Here is a 5,118-nt window from a genome sequence, read left to right on the forward strand (position 1 = left end):
CTAATATACATTTATATTTTTAAAACTTTATGACTGATACTGTCACCAGTAACATAGAACCTGCTGAATAGAAAAGAACAGGTAAACAAATAGAAAGGAAACTCATTGACTAGCACAAGGTGTAAAGCAAGGTTTTGGAGGTATGTGGGAAGGAAGGAAGGAAGGAGGATATGTGTGGTTCAGGTGGTAGAATAACCTATAGATATTCAGAAAATTTCCATAAAAATTATGCATGCTTATGGAGGGAAAATTACTACCATAGCTGGGGAACATATATTGAACTTACTTAACAATATGCCATGTACAGGGTCATCAGAGATGTGTTTTCTACCATGGCCATAGGGAAAATGTTGCCATCACCAGACTTGATCTGTAGTGCTCAGTATCTATGGTCCAACTGTAACAAAACGAAAATAATGGGAAGGCATTCATCATATCATCCAAACGACAAGCCTGTATCAAGTTGTACAAAGTTTAGATCATCTAACTACTATGTAAAACTATAGTCTAAGGTAAATTTCAATCCATCTTTATGATATTCATCAATGCACATGCATGTAACCATCAGAACTGTTTAGTACTCTATTAAATGCATAAATCAAATTTATACAATATTGGGGCTGGAAAGATAACATAATGGGCTGGACATTTTTGCCTTGAATATGGCCAAATCAGGTGCAGTCATCATATAGTCCCCTAATCTCTGCCATGAATAACTACTGAGCTCAAACTCAGGAGTCTTGAGCTCCACTGATATGGCCCCCAAATCAAAACAAAAACAATAAAAAATGCTAAAAAATTTCTAGGACATAGGGACATAGTTGCTTCTTTCTTTTTTTCTCTCTGCTACCACAAACAGTAAAAGTAAAAACATTTTATACAGATCAGTGGAACAGGCTTGAGTACTCAGAGAATGTTCCCCAGATATACTGTCACCTAATTTTTTGATAAATGTGCAAGAAATCTTAAATGGAACAGGGAAGGCCTCTTCAATAAGTGGTGTTGGCACAACTGGCTAGCCACTTGTAAAAAAGTGAACATAGACCTTCAGTTAACATCATGTACAAAGGTAAAATACAAATGGGTTAAAGACCTAGATAATAGACCTGAAACCAAAAAGTATATAGAACAACATGTAGGTCAAACACTCCATGACATTGAGACTAAAGGTATCTTTAAAGAGGAAACAGTACTCTCCAAACAAGTGAAAGCAGAAATAAATAGATGGGACTATATTAAGCTAAGAAGCTTCTGCACCTCAAAGGAATTAGTGCCCAGAATACAAGAGCCACCCATTGAGTGGGAGAAATTATTCATCCAATACCCATCAGATAAGGGGTTAATATCCAAAATATACAAGGCACTGAAAGAACTTTACAAGAAAGAAACATCTAACCCCATCAAAAAAATGGGGAGAAGAAATGAACAGACACTTTGACAAAGAAGAAATACAAATGGCTAAAAGGCACATGAAAAAATGCTCCACATCACTAATCATCAGGGAGATGCAAATCGAAACAACTATAAGGTACCATCTCATGCCACAGAGATTGGCACACTTCAGAAAGAATGAGAACAAGTAGTGCTGGCAGGTATGTGGAGAGAAAGGAACTCTTATTCACTGCTGGTGGGAATGCCGTCTGGTCCAACCTTTGTGAAAAGCAATACGGAGATTTCTCCAAAAGCTGGAAGTTGAGCTCCCATATGATCCAGCTATATCACTCCTAGGGATATATCCTAGGAGCACAAAAATACAATACAAAAATCCCTTTCTCACACCTATATTCATTGCATCATTGTTTACAATTGCCAGTCTCTGGAAACAGCCTAGATGCCCCTCAATTGATGAATGGTTAAAGAAACTATGGTACATAAACACAATGGAATATTATGCAGCCATCAGAAGAGATGAAGTAATGATATTTTCCTATACATGGATGTATTTGGAGTCTATTATGCTGAGTGAAATAAGTCAGAGGAAGAGAGATAAACACAGAATGGTCTCACTCATCTATGGGTTTTGAGAAAAATGAAAAAAACATTTGTGGAATGATTCTCAGAGACAAAATAGAGGACTGGAGGGTCCAGCTCCTGACATGAAGCTCACCACAGGGATTGTTTAGAGCAGTCACAGAAATAATTACAGTGAGAACTATCATAACAAAATGTGACTGAATGAGGGAAGTAGAAAGCCTGGCTAGAGTACAGGCCGATGTGGGGTGGGGAGGAAGGACACTTGGGATATTGGTCATGGGAATGTTACACTGGTGAAGGATTATATATATATTAAATATAGATATTAAAAAGTCAAAAAAAGAAAAGAAAAGGCCTCTCAATTCTTACCACAGGCTGTGTTCTTTACACACACTGTATAGAAAGAGGAGGTACAGTAAATGCACCCCATATACATCTCAACCCAGGCTCTTTGCCTGGTCTTTATTGTGAATTGGGGGACAAAAAATTTTTATACATACTGAAACATACTAATTTAGGGCTGGAGAGATAGCACAGCGGTAGGGCATTTGCCTTGCAAGCAGCTGATCCAGGATGGACCTTGGTTCAAATCCCAACATCCCATATGGTCTTCTGTGCCTGTCAGGAGCATTTTTGAGCACAGAGCCAGGAGTAACCCCTGAACGCTGCCTGGTGTGACCCAAAAACAAAAAATAAAATACTAACTTATAGGTCCTTGATAGGCTTTTGACATAGTTCCCTGTATTATGTGTGCTAAAAAGATCCTTTGCCTTATGTGTTGTCTTATTTTAAAGCTCTTTATAATATCATTTTTATTACTGATATTAACTTTAAAATCCTTTTGCTTTATTTTAATGTAATGTTTTACAAAGTTACTCACAATACAGTTGTTTTTAGCATTCTACATTCTAATACCAATCCCACCATGACTGTAACATTCTTTTCTCTATTGCACCCAGTTTCCTGCTTACCCACAAGCCTGCCTTGTTACATTATATTAATTATTGCAACTGAATGGTACTGAAATTATAAAAAAAAAACCTTCAGTAAAAGAAAATTTGTGAAAGCTGTTATTTCTCACAATAGGATCATTGATTCTTTGTCAGAAAGTTTACTAAATTGTTTTGTTTCTAGCTGTGCATTAAGTGCTATTGACTTTTTTTTTTTACAATAGGTGTATAATAGGTGGCTCCTATGCTACTTTGACATCTAATTTGGTGCATTCCTGCTGGAGTGTTAGTAATGAAAATTTTGGAGGTGTTTTACACTCACATATGTGGCTGCTTGCTCCAGGAATTCTATGATTATGGAGCTAGGGTGATAAGCTGACATGGTGGCAACTGCAAGACATATCTGTGATTACTAGGCCTCCAGAAAGGGCAATAAGAAGTCTAGACACTGAGAAGACCCGAGTTCTCAGCTACAAACAACCATATTTGAATATCTTTGTGGGTTAAGTAGGTGTCTCTGCAGAGATCAGTGGAATTCTAAGCAATGAAGTTGGGCCACTGACAAGGTGATTGTGAAGTATGAATACAGCTACCTAAATTTCAGCAGGGTGGGACTTGGCTAGCCCACCCACAATGAGTGCCTCATAGTTTTCCACAAGTGCCACAGCCACAAAGTTTTCTTGCCCACAGCAAGACTAGTGTACCCTTGAATTTTTGTGGCTTGACTTACATCTCTTACAAGAATAAAATGAGTCTATGGAGCTGTCTATGAGCTGACATAATGGAGACTGTGGGAAATGTTTGTGGCTTCTAAAAAAAAAAAAAAAGGAAAAAACAAAACCAAAAATATAACAAATAAAACCACGCTAATCTCATCTCCTTCTGCATTTTTACATAAAGGGTGTGATGCGAAATCTCTCAGTCTAAAGAGATCTCAACTCCAGACAAGCATAGCTAGAGTTTTTTGTTGGTTAGGTAACTTTGCAAAGATTGGTGAAACCACACCCTTCAAACACAATCATCACATCATTCGACCAGCTTCATAGACTCACTCTATTCTTGAGAGATGTATACCAAGCCATAAAAATTCATTGGTACACTAGCCAAGCAGCTGAAAATAACTGACAATTTTGGAGTAGAGAAAGGGCCAGTTTTTTGCCCTGCTGAAGCCATTCCATCTGCACCCAACTTCCAAAACTGCTACTTCACTAGTAGTCCAGCTTCAGCACTTAACAGGTGCCAAACGGTCCAAAATTCTAAGTGTGCTGGTATTTTATTGGAGTAAGTGCAGGCACCCTCCCCCTGCCTTTTTGTACTTCCAGAAGGTTTGGAAACAAATCATGCGCCATAAAAACCTGAAATATCAGCTATAAAGCTTGAAATTTCTGGACTACACTGCTGCATATGTGGCCATGAGACATTTCCAAATTTTTCAACAACTGTCATTCAGTAGGAACACAGCAATTTAGATGCCAATGAGGATTCAAAGTAACCTACTATTTAAAAACAGCAAATAACAGAAAATAGATTAGCAACAAATCACTTAGCAAACCTTCTAACAATTACTTAATGACCTCGTTGTGAGATACATTAATTCTTTTACAAATTTTATTATTCCTGTACGTTTAATAAATTATTTTATTGCCACTTATCTATAAATAAGTAATATATTCGTTCATGCCTGCTAAGTGGGTAGAATTGGGAATGGATAGGAATCTGGGCAAAACAATAAAAGGAATCTTACATTGGTGGTAGGATTAATCTTGGAAACAAATGCATTATGGTCAACTATGTAATGCAGATCTTTAAATTAAGTAATTTAAAACCATTGGTAGAAAAGTAGTGAAGTTGAGACATTGGCATCATAGTGATTATAGAGTGGATGCAGCTGCCAAGTCTTTGGCAGGGTGGGCTTGGGGCCATACACAAGAATATTAACTCAAATATATGTTTTCATGTTGTGCATATTTATTTTTTTCTTATTTAAGAAAACCTTTCCTATCTTCAAAGTCATATATTTTCTTCAAATTGTATCTGTTATTAAAATTAGTATTCAAATTAAAATTTTTATTTAACAAAAAACTTTTTTGAGCAGTATTGGATATATAAATCTCATTTCATCTTCTACACAATCAAGTGTTCTAGTCTGTCTCTCCTTCTGGCCAACATCTGCCCTGTCACCCTGCCACGTATC

At 36.9% G+C, this 5,118-nt stretch overlaps 1 non-coding gene across 1 annotated transcript; it reads left to right on the forward strand.

Moving 5' to 3' along the window:
• Positions 1-2,326: 2,326 nt before the first annotated feature.
• LOC126016571 (small nucleolar RNA SNORA51) lies at positions 2,327-2,459 on the forward strand. Its single transcript, XR_007498364.1, has one exon. It is a non-coding gene; the product is annotated as a small nucleolar RNA SNORA51 (small nucleolar RNA).
• Positions 2,460-5,118: the final 2,659 nt, after the last annotated feature.

The sequence above is a fragment of the Suncus etruscus genome, chromosome 8 (assembly GCF_024139225.1).
Source record: "Suncus etruscus isolate mSunEtr1 chromosome 8, mSunEtr1.pri.cur, whole genome shotgun sequence".
NCBI classification, from domain to species: domain Eukaryota; kingdom Metazoa; phylum Chordata; class Mammalia; order Eulipotyphla; family Soricidae; genus Suncus; species Suncus etruscus.